General features: G+C 41.2%; 1 protein-coding gene across 1 annotated transcript in view; it reads left to right on the top strand.

Annotated features, from left to right (window-relative positions):
* Nucleotides 1-12407, top strand: part of RP1 (RP1 axonemal microtubule associated) — a 370941-nt gene that overhangs the window by 18843 nt on the left and 339691 nt on the right. The window lies entirely within an intron of this gene.

Genomic DNA, 12407 nt, shown 5'->3' with positions numbered 1-12407 from the left:
ATATGGGGGAGGGGATTTACATTTTTCTTTACTTTGGAAAATATGGATTTGACCGGTTGGATTTAACTTTACTGTTATTTGGAAAAGTCAGATCATTGGATAATTATGATGATCAGTAGTAAGCAGAGGTGGAGCAAAATGGCAAAATTAATGCTTATTTTTTCACCCTTCTCTGATTTGTCACCTCTTCTGACTTGTCTACTTTAATAAATACTTATATTCTTCATGAAATAGTGATTCCAGAGCATCCTTTTCTAGAGCTCTGAGTTGTGCCATTGGCTTTTTATTCCTTAAAGGGTTGTCCCATCGCAAGGATCCGATCTTTACTGGTAGCTTATGTAAACTGAACACTTTTCCTAAATATATTGCTTTAGAAATGCTGCTTTGTTTGCCTGCTATGTGAACTTATTCCTCCCATTGTTTACACTTCGTTACCATAACCATGGACCTGTGAGATAAGACAAGTGACATCACTCACTGCTCTGCTGCAGGACAATCAGTTCAGCTAGCTGCAGTTTGCTGATAAAGCAGAGTTTGTTATCTTGCTATATAAACACACAGATAACAGAGTCCTTTCTCTACAAACATCTGCATATTATCTGCATAAGTATTGTGATACTTCATAGTGTTGTTCAGCAAGCAGGGAGGGAGGAGAAATACAAGTAGGGATAAGAGACGCAAGCAAAGTTGATGAAACACTGTCATGGGAAAACCCCTTTAAGGAAATTCATAAATAACTTGACAACTGGGCGTCTCCAGCTGGTGTTATGTCCTTATGCACTGTGCCAATCAGTGTCAGACCATGTATAGATGCTTCGATTAGTAACACCAAATTGCCAAAATATTCATAAATATTCAGTAGGAGTAACAGAGCAATGGTACAATGTAGAGATATAAGAAAATATGCCGCAGATTTGTTATACACGATCAGTATTTACTAAGTTAGACATGTCAGACGTGGTGACATCTTCTTAAAGTCTTATTATTAGAGCGTCTTTGCTAGATATATAGTTACTGATATGAATAAAAAAAGGGACAACAAAAAAGATAGGAAAGAGCTGTATATTCTTGTAACTTATTTAACTGTACTCGGGTGTATTTAGAGATAGATAGATAGATAGATAGATAGATAGATAGATAGGATAACTTATTGTGTACTATATACTTGTATTGATTTCTATTATAATGTATCATGAATGTTTGTTATAAGTTGTATCTTCTTTTTTTGTATCTCCACTTTCTTTGTACTATGCTGGGTATACTTACTGGTGCTATTTGTGCATATGATTTAAAAGCTATGAACACCTTTATAACCTTTTTATTTGACAATACACATAAGATTAAAAAAGCAGAACTGTATAGGATCTTGATTAAAAGGATTCTGTTTTGAGTTTACAGCTCCTATGGAGATCTATGTGTCTGTATGGTGAGATACAACAAGCAAACTGTGCAGCTACAACCCTATCCACTACTCATATTCAAACTATCCAATATTTAGTAAAGAGACAGATGGAGGAAAGTGTTAATCCATAATCAGACTACACAAAGATTGTAGTCTGTAACCATAGAGACATATAGGACTGCTTAACAGCTGAAGGTACAATAATAGGATAAATAGGTTTTACCCAAACTATTTACCATGTAAAGTTGCTCTATCATTTATTTTTGCTACATTGAAACAATACAAATTGGTTCCAAAAATTAACATTCATCAATTGTTTTATAAATGATTCTCGTACTATACATCTATGTCTTTATCCATAACTCATGCACTATTAATGTTTCTTCATAATAGTTACGCAACTTGTGTTTACTTATCAGGCATTAAAAATATTAATTTCTGTTATTAGTTATCTATGCTTTGTGTTAGCCTTCCTATGGTATATTGCACAACTGTTGGATGTACACAGACCTTTAGGGTAAGATCACACGGAGATTTTCGGATCAGAACCTGAGGCAGAGGCTGCCTCAGGTTTTGATCCAAAAGCCGGGTAGCCGTGGCTGAAAGCTGGTGCACTGCATCGGCATTCAGCTGTGCACTTTGCTCCAGATTAGGCCCAATGAATGGGCCTAGTCCGGATGAGGGTGTGTCTTCAGGCCGAATTGCGAGGCGAAACGGCCTGAAGAATGAGCACTAGGGTTGAGCCGATCTTGAGATTTCAGGATCGATTTTAAAATCCGATTTCCGATCATTTTCCAGCCGATCCCGATCGTGAAATTTGCTCAATCGCCGATCGGGATCCCATCTTTCCCAATCTCTCAACCCTAGTCAATGCTTCTCTATGGGAAAAGTCACTTTTAGGGTTGAGCTGATCTTGAGATTTCAGGATCGATTTTTAAAATCCGATTTCCAACCATTTTCCAGCCGATCACGATCGTGAAATTTGCTAGATCGCCAATTGGGATCCGATCTTTTCTGATCCCGATCGCTCAACCCTAATGAGCACCTGAGCAGTCTTTTTCGGCAGGATTTTGAGGCGAATACGGTCTCAAAATCTTGACCAAAAAAACGTGGTGTGAACTTACCCTTACTGACATTAGTAGAGATGGGCGACCCCATGAATAGGTGGAGTTCCTGCAGAGATTTAGAAAATCTGGGGTCTGTAGAGTAAAATTTGGTGGGCATTTTAGTTAATCTGAGATGACTCTCCATTTGTTTGGGTCCATAAAACCACAAAAATATTTTGAAATATTCAGGTTGAACCCAGCTTGGTACAAATGGATTCATCCATCTCTAGACATTAGGTACCAGTCAAAGCGTGCACTATTGGTGGGGTTTGTATGACAGTACGAGTGTTGTATTCATTCTGTATTCCATTAGAGGTACCATGTCACATTTTGGCATCTCTGTATACTAAGTATGTACCTTTAGTTGACCTCAGAGCTAACTGACCTATAGCTGTCCATACAAAAAGTTAGTGCAACAAATCAATTTTTGTCGAATTGTATAGAAAAATATCTGATGTAATTTTGCCTGTAGATAAGATGGGATAAATATGTACAGTATAGGGAAAGACAAAAATTTAATTTTTGTTTCTCCAGGAATGGAATCATTCAGTCTAGGAGTCTGAGTATTTTAATCTATAATTCTAGAGAGATAGAAATTTAAAAGAGCTGTATTGGTCGATCAATGACCGGTATAATATCCATCATCCTCATGCCTTTGTACTATCACTAAACTTCTGATGGTTTTTGTTGTTATTGCTATTAGAGATGAGCGAGTACTATTCGAAACTGCCGTTTCGAATACCTCGCTCCCATAGCAATGAATGGACGCAGCCGACATGCAGCCGGCACCAGCGTCCGTTCGCTTAATCACTTGCAGTTCGGCCGCGTCCATTCATTGCTATGGGAGCGTGCTATTCGAAACAGCAGTTTCAAATAGTACTCGCTCATCTCTAATTGCTATTATTTATGATGAACAATCTTTACAATCTGATATAATTCAGCATTATTCCTACAGTACACTACAGTGGGGACATATTGGGAAAGAAGTTTGAAGAATTTTGCTAGAATCGTGCAAGAATTTTGAAGAAAAAATCTTGTTGTATACACTTTAAAACAATATTTATTAACTGTTATAGACACTTTCTGCACCTCACCCATCAAAAGGGAGGGGGGACTTAAAGGGATCCTATAATTCAAACGACATTTTTTCTAAGTACCACGTCGGAATAGCCTTAAGAAAGGCTATTCTTCTCCTACCTTTCATTGTCTTCTCCATGCCGCCGTTCGCCTACAATCCCAGTTCTTGTCGGTATGTAAATTAGCTCTCTCGCAGCACTGGGGGCAGGCCCCAGCTGTCAGGCAGCACTGGGGGCGTCCCCAATGCTGCGAGAGAACTCTCTCCAGCGCCGCCTCCTCTTCTTCAGCAGCGTCATCTTCGACCTCTTCTTCCGGTGGTGGCTTGTAACTTCTAAGGCCTCCGGCCTTGGGCAGAGCAGACTGTGCATGCCCACAGGCCCTGAGAAAATGGCCGCTTACAATACCATAGGCCATTTTCTCTTGGCCGATGGGCATGCACAGTCTGCACCGCCCAAGGCCAGAGGCCTTAGAAGTTACAAGCCACCGCCGGAAGAAGAGGCTGAAGATGATGCTGCTGAAGAAGAGGAGGCGGCGCTGGAGAGAGTTCTCTCGCAGCATTGGGGACGCCCTCAGTGCTGTCTGAACACTGGGGCCTGCCCCCAGTGCTGCGAGAGAGCTAATTTACATATCGACAAGAACCAGGATTGTAGGCGAACAGAGGCGCGTAGAAGACGATGAAAGGTAGGAGAAGAATAGCTTTTATTAAGACTATTCCGACGTGGTACTTAACAAAAAAATGTCGTCTGAATGATAGGATCCCTTTAAAATGAGATACCAGGCACTTAAAAAGAGCCACAATTTTGGAACATTCTTGTCGGAAGCAAGCAAATTAATAGGTGGTATAAAATTAGACTAAAGATAATCTAAAGATATGCCAGATTTATCATTCATCATGAGATACTTTGGTGAATCTGGTGCAGATTAAAGGGAGTCTACTGCCTCTTCCAAGCATATTCAACTGTCATCACCATGTTACCCTCATTCACATCTGTGTTGGTATTCAAATGCAGCAATAACCTCATTTGAGAAGACGTCAAAGTTGGTTTTCCCCAAATCTATAAAAGTGACATATATAACAAAGGTATGCTGTTATCACTGTAATGTGCTGTGTAATACTGTGGTACCAGATAAATAGTCTCAGGGGAGGTGGTAGACTCTTTAAGGCTGTCTAGTCTGTTTGCACTAAAATTAGACACTATTAAGAAATCTGCTTACTGTACTATCTATGCTATCTCCAGCTGATACTAGAGTGTAAGGTAAATGGGGCTGATATAGAAATTATTAAAACAATTTCTGCTCTCCTTGTGCTGTATACATTACTCTTTCCCATTTGGTGCAAGATATTATAGATACATTTTTTGTTACTAACAAAGATATTTATACTAATACCATCAAAAACCTATGAGATTTCTCCAGTTTGGTCTATTATTGTCAACATTTCTTAATAAATATGAGTTGAAATCTACATTGTTGTCCATGGTCTTCAAATGTTTTTCATCATGTATGCAGTGAATTCTAGATTTACTCTCGAGCCCTGGTTGTAATAATACAATATAATGTTTCAAACCATACTTTATTATTTAAGAGCAGAATTACCTAACCATATTACAGTAAATGAAATAGCAGGCAGGTTCATTTAATGAGGACCTTTCACCATCGCTTCCAGCATGTCATTGCTTACCATCTGTTAATAGGCTCCACTGTACTGATTCCAACAGTCAGATTGATTTTTTTTTCTCAAGCCCTCACCATTCCTGAATCTCAGTCAGTGCAGTTAGTTTTGGTGCTTGACATGCTACTTAGGCTCTGTACCGTCAGATGGGCAGTGTCAGACAGGGGGTGTGATTCCAAGCTCCAATCAAAAGTGGACAGTGTCAGATCTGAAAATCACATATCTTGTCTGCTCCTGCCTGACACCGCCCCCCTGACATTAAAGAGTCTAGTTGGCATATCAGGCACCAAAACTAACAGCAGTTATTGCTCAGGAACAGCTAGGACAAAAGAGTAAAATTCAACTCCACCAAGATGAGTTGAGAAGGACTTAGCTGGATGCAAAGAGCTGGACTTGGCAGAGATGGTGAAAGGTCCTCTTTAAGTTTAGTAGACTGATAGAGGTTCTCTTTGAAGTAATTTAACATGAAAGCCAAGTAGCACAGAAATTACTACATGGGTTTGGTACATTTCTTCCACTTTTAGTAGAGTTAAACTTCAGCAGTGTTGACGTGCTCCAAGACCTATAATTTAATGGGAACCTTAAAGGGTTCTTAAACCCTGTAATTTTTTTTACTGAATATGAATAATATTCTAAACTTGTTTGTGTAGAATCTGATCATTGCTACACCATTATGGTGGTTTGTGGACCTGAAAACTTGTCACAGGACTACTTTAAGTTATAGCTCTGCTAGTTGATCTTCCAGAAAGTTTTTTTTCTTAAATCATTTCTGTCCTCCAGCTCAGCATACTACAATTCAGTATCCAGCGCAAGTTTATACCTAGTAATTTCAGATGCTAAAGCCATTGATGTTATTGTTTGCATTCCAAGAGCTGAATTTTAACATGTCTACTTTTAGCTATCTTATTCTCTTTTCATAATTTCACCATGTAGCACTGCCTCTTGTGCTCATAGTGTAGGAATTGGATTCTTGGCTTGATTTTGATCTTATAGTTCATGATCCCCTGGTATGCCTTCTTGGACTGGAGCGATGTAATCTGATCATGAACAGAAGATTAACTTCATTTTTTAAGGTTACCTAGTTACCTAGCCAGTGGATTGAAAGAATACCTAAGGTCATCAAATTGAATATTTTATTCTTGTAAATCCAAGTAGAGAAGAGTGGTATCTCTTTTCACTATTTGTGTGCATTGGGTCACTGTCTTGTTCAGTGGCATAATTAAAGTCTTTTGGGCCCCAGTACAATCTTTTGTCCGGGGCCCCCTACCTCATCCCTACAGCAAATTCTTGATAGTGATGGTTATGGGTGCTAAGGAGTTTAATCAGCCTTAGGGAGCCTTCACACGGAGTTACGCTGCGCTCATTCTGAACATAAAAACACATACAGAATGAGCACGTAAAAAGCAGCTCCCATTGACTTGAATGGGAGCCGGCATACGTGCGCTCCCCATTGAAATCAATGGGAGGCTTTTTTCCTTATTGCTTTCAATGTATTACGCACATCCTTCAAGTCACACGTTCAAACCCGCAACACTTCCTGCCGCCTCCAGCTCAAGAACATCAACCGAATCCGCTCTTTCCTCACCCCTGAAATGACTAAGACGCTTGTTCAGGCCCTCATAATTTCCTGCCTAGATTACTGCAACACCCTTCTCCATGGACTCCCAGCTAACATCCTCGCCCCCCTCCAGTCCACCCTAAACTGCGCTGCTCGCTTAATCCACCTCACCCCCCGATCTTCATCGGCTGCTCCCCTCTGCCAGTCCCTCCACTGGCTACCTATAGCCCAGCGAATTGAGTTCAAACTACTAACGCTAACATACAAAGCCATCCACAACCTGTCCCCTCCATATATCTCTGACCTCATCTCCCGCTACCTGCTCACACGTAACCTCAGATCCTCCAATGACCTCCTACTCCGCTCTGCTCTCATCCGCTCCTCACACAACCGTCTCCAAGATTTCTCCCATGCATCCCCCATACTCTGGAACTCCTTATAAAGACACATAAGACTGACCCCCACAATCACAGGATTCAAGAAGGCCCTGAAGACTCACCTATTCAGGAAGGCCTACAACCTCCAATAACACTATCACCACACCACCATCTGTACAGTCTCCCCCTCACCTTCTGTCTCTACCCCCCTTCCCTCATAGAATGTAAGCCCTTGCGGGCAGGGCCCTCTACCCCACTGTGCCAGCCGGTCACTGTTAGTATTATATCTACCTGTGTATTCTGTGTACTGTATGTAACCTCCAAATGTAAAGCACCATGGAATTAAAGGTGCTATATAAATAAACAATAATAATAATAAAAAAATTTTTTATTCCTGAGCTAAACTCAATCTCCTCCTACCTTGTCTATTTGCAAAGCCCCTTCCCATGTCCCTCTCCCCTTGCTGCAAATATCTTTTACAAATAAATACAAGCAGTGGTTTGTCAGACTAGGGTGTAGAGTGAGTTTAGCTCAGGAATACACAGGACTCCTGAACTCTACCAGTCTCTAGCTGAACTCATAAAATGGTAATTTTACCATCAGGATTATACAGCTGTTCTGACATTGAAATTTTTATAGGAAATATCCTAGCCTTACGAGATCTAAGAAATCTATTTAAGGTTAAGACCTCATGTAGTGGACCGCAGTCAAAAAATGCTATGTGAAAAACCATGACAGAAAGGCATTACGGTTTTTCCCACAGTGCCTTTCCTTGAATGTCTGCAAAGTTTTCCTTTGCTAACTTTCTACTTTAATTATACCTATAGGGAAACAGCCAGCTTTTCTGTAGATATAATTGACATGCTGCAATTAAAAAACCTGACACCTTTGTTGCTTCAAAGAGTTAATTGGCAATAACAGTAATATCTCAGCATCAGAGGCACAAACTCTCAGTTTAAGTCGGGTAACCCTAACCTATCTATCTGCACTGTGCTGGGCTGTGGTGACAGACTCCCTCCAATATGGCATATCATCTGTATTGTGAAATCTACAATAATGTCAGATCTTCATTAGAGTTAAAGGGCCGGGTGATGTAGATCAAATACTGAAAGGAGAGGATTAGTGAGCCATATAATGTCGGTTCATCTATGTGGCAACAGTTTTTGGACCAAATATCCAATCCTTAAAACGGCATTGGCTGCTGGTATAATAAAAATCAGCAGAACATGGTTTATCTCTGTCTGTACATACCAGCAAAAAGTCCTAAACGTTTATCGTGTGCTAATAAACGGAAAAGCGTCATTTCATCCCGCTCACTAAGCTCTGATTAATTTTCCTAAAACTCTCCATAGTGCCGGCAATTCCCGAAGATAATGTGACTTATTTTCTTTTGATTATGGTTTGTAATTAATCCGGCGCAGGCAGTTAATTTTACACACGTATTATGAATGTTTTTATGCCAGCAAATAAATGCCGTACACCAGCTCATTTACCCACATAATCGCCGCATATATTTTTTCTTGTAAAATGGATATCATATACAAATGTAATTTAATGTTAGTCCAAGATTTTGTACAGAGAACAATGGAAAAATTAGTCTTTCTAAGAAATTTTATATCAACAACTGGTAGTTTAATATTCATGTAAAATTGTACAGGTCTACAATAAAGTTGAAGCGGATTGAATGGACTCATTGCAGGGGTGCCAATACTTTTGACCAACAATGTATTTACCTGCAACTCACAGCAGATGGTCCATGTCAGTCAGTAAGGGTTGGAACCGCCCGAACGGACTACCAAACGCAGTTGCAAGCGCTGTGCAGTAATAGCACACGGATCCCAATAGACTTTAATGGATACATAACAAGGGAAGACGGAAATCCAGCATTCACCAGGCGACGGATAAGTAAAAGCTTCAATCTTTATTCGTCAATTCTTTATAAAACACTCTTCATGTTCACAAGGAAATATAGTGCAGACAGGGCGTGTGCCACCTGCTACGTGTTTCGGAACAATGATGTACTATGCCATTTTACCAGTGGCGGATCCAGGGTTTGCGGGGCCCTGGGCAATTGACTTTGGCGGGGTCCTACTTACTGGGGGGGTCTCGTGCTTCTAAGCCGTACCTCCCAACTTTTGAAGACTAGAAGGAGGGAATAAAATGTGCGGCACGCTGAGAATTTGGCTCCACCAACTTTTATGTTGACTCCGCCCATTCTAATTCATTTTTCATGTGCTCCCACACAGTATAATCCTCCTACAGTCACCCGTAAATTATATGTCCCCCCTCCATCTCTCCCCAGTTTCATATACACCCTTCATCTGCCCCTAGTTTCAAGTCCCCCCTCCATCTCTGTCCTCAGTTTCATGCCATTCTCCCCCCTTCATCTGCCCACAGTTTTGTCCCCCCATCTCTGCCCCAGTGTCATACCGTTCTCCCCCCTTCATCTTCCCCAGTGTCATACTGTTCTCCCCCCCCTTCATTTGCCCCAGTGTCATGCCATTCTCCCCCACCTTCATCTGCCCCAGTGTCATGCCGTTCTCTCCCCCTTTATCTGCCCCAGTGTCATGCTGTTCTCTCCCCCTTCATCTGCCCCAGTGTCATGCCTTTCTCACCCCCCCCCCCATCATCTGCCCCCAGTTTCATGGGCCCCCTACATTATGTTCCACCTTAATGTTTAACACAAATAAAACACACTCACCTTCCATCGCTCCCCCGCTGCTCTCTCCGCTCTCTCACTCGCTCACATAGTTGTAGGCGCGATGTGACGTAATCATATCACGGCTACAAATGCAGGAGAGCAGCGTTAAAGCAGGAGCTGAGCTGTGACAGCTCCTGCTTTAAACGCCTATGTACTCAGCTCATTGGCGTCCTTAGATACATACTGCACAAATCTCCTAAAGTCAATTGTTAGGTTATGTTCTTTTTAAACTCGTTTTATTGAAGATTATATAACAGTACAAATAATACAATCAGGAAAATTATGCGCACAAAAAAGCACGAATGTAAAGTGCAAAGAAAATATAAAGAAGTAAAAACATGTCACATCGCTACCCTGCCCCAATCCAAACACACCCTCCATATCAGTAGCACAATAAAGAACAAAAATACCATAGCATCAGTAATCGCACATCATTTTGGCGCGAGGAGCCATGGACCTACCCAGCAGATGTCGTTCCTCAGGACGTAAAAGCGTCAAACGCTGATCGCATTGAGGGAGCAGAGTATTGGGTTGCGGGGGAATCACACCACGCTCCCCATACCTTGTTAAATTTCTGGGGACAGCCCCTCCCTTTGTATATAATTTGGTTAAATGGTAGGACAGAATTACCCAACTTCCGCCACTGGGATATCGACGGAGACTGTGGGGCCTTCCTGGCGTAAAATAAACATTCCTGGAGCAAAATCCGAATATGATGCTGCCACAATTCCTCCTGCCGCAGTCCAAAAAGGCAGACTTCGGGAGAAGATGGGACAGGGCGATCCAAGACATCTGCCAAAAGGTCCACAACCCACCTCCAAAAGTTTTGTACAATTGGAAAACCCCACACCATGTGCCAAAAATCTGCATGAGGACAGGGACACCTAAGGCAGTTGCCTAAAGTCGAAGCCATTTGGTGTAGTTATACAGTATCGCTCCTTTATTTCTTCCCTTTCTTTTACTGTAATTGTAACTAAATGATTAAGAACACCTTGTTGTCTCCTCACAATCTGCTACATTGTCTTTTAAAGCCCAGTATAAATTTAGCCCTGACTACATTCAGTAGTGGTCAGACAAGCTTTAAGTTGAAATAAATAGAACTTTTTATTGCCAAACATAACTTTATAAGGAACATTGAAAGCAATGTAATAAAACAGAATTACAGCGATAGCCAAGTAGTAAAACTGGACAAGAATCTTATAGGTGATCAAAATTTACATCCTAGAAATTCTACAAGATGCAATGTTGTCAAGAAATGCAACGCATCGAGGCGAATTCCTGCAGCTAATATGGGCACGGGTGTCTATTCTGGCCAGAAAGCATTATGGCTTCTAGAAGAGGGAATGTATTCCATAAAAATATTGGGGCAAATTTCATAGTAACAGAAATACTTTGTGGTTTATATGACTAAGGGCTCGTTCACATCTGCGCCCGGCACTCCGTTATGCAGGTTTCCGTTTCCTGCATAAAACAGAGGCAGGAGACGGAAACCTGCAGGATTCTTTCTCACTCATTCATTTGAATGGGTAAGAAAGCTGTCCAGCCGTGAGCGGTGGTGAGCGTTTTGCGCTCTCCACCGCGAAACCGGGTTTTTTAATCCGAACACAGAGTCGGACATGCAGTACTCTGTGTCTGGATTAAAAAAAAAAACGGTTTTGCAGTGGAGAGCATAAAACGCTCACCGCCGCTCACGGCTGGACCCGGTCTGTGCTTTCCGTCTTCATGCATGCAGAAGACGGAAAGCACATAACAGAGACCAGAACGTAGGTGTGAACCTAGCGTCAGACAGATTATTTCTTATTGTACTTACAGCACTTTGCTACGCCATACGGTTTGCTGTATATTTTATGAAGTGTCCGCCAGAGCAAAAGTTGCTCTTAGACTCTATTTACATGGCTGAACCGAGTCTCAACCATGTTTTTCACCGTGTTTGAGCCATTCTTATTAATTGACTGACTTACTTATACGGGTGAAATGGGTCCATTAATACAGATCCACGGCGCCCATCTATGACACGTGGCTATGTTTTATTATTTTAATAGATTATGGACAATGCACAACTGAGGAACTCGGTCATGTGAATAGGCAATTGCAGAGAAACTCACCATTCTGGCTAAAAGAGAAGCATTCGAAATCTTAAAATGGGGTTGCATTCGTAAGAAAACGAACATGTTTTGAGAAAAAAAAATAGCCTGACAGCCAACTTATCAGTTCCCTGTAATTATTACATTAAGACACGCAGATTTACAAACAAAAATATTCAGAATATCAGAACCTGGACATGGGTGAAGTAGCTGGGTCTTACATAGAAAGTTTTTGAGATGTAAGCATTTTTATCTCTCATTGGGGATGCAAATTTTTAAAAGAATTATTTTTGTACTTGCCAAACTGACGTGTGAATTCTAAAGAATGTTCCTTTTCCTCGCTCTTAATTTTCCTAAGCAGGCAGGGATATAGTATAGGGGGTGCAGAGGTAGCAGTCACTACTGCGCCCTTAACCCTGAAGGGGCCCAA

The sequence above is a fragment of the Leptodactylus fuscus genome, chromosome 4 (assembly GCF_031893055.1).
Source record: "Leptodactylus fuscus isolate aLepFus1 chromosome 4, aLepFus1.hap2, whole genome shotgun sequence".
Taxonomy (NCBI): Eukaryota; Metazoa; Chordata; class Amphibia; order Anura; family Leptodactylidae; genus Leptodactylus; species Leptodactylus fuscus.
This window is presented reverse-complemented; position numbering and strand designations above follow the sequence as displayed.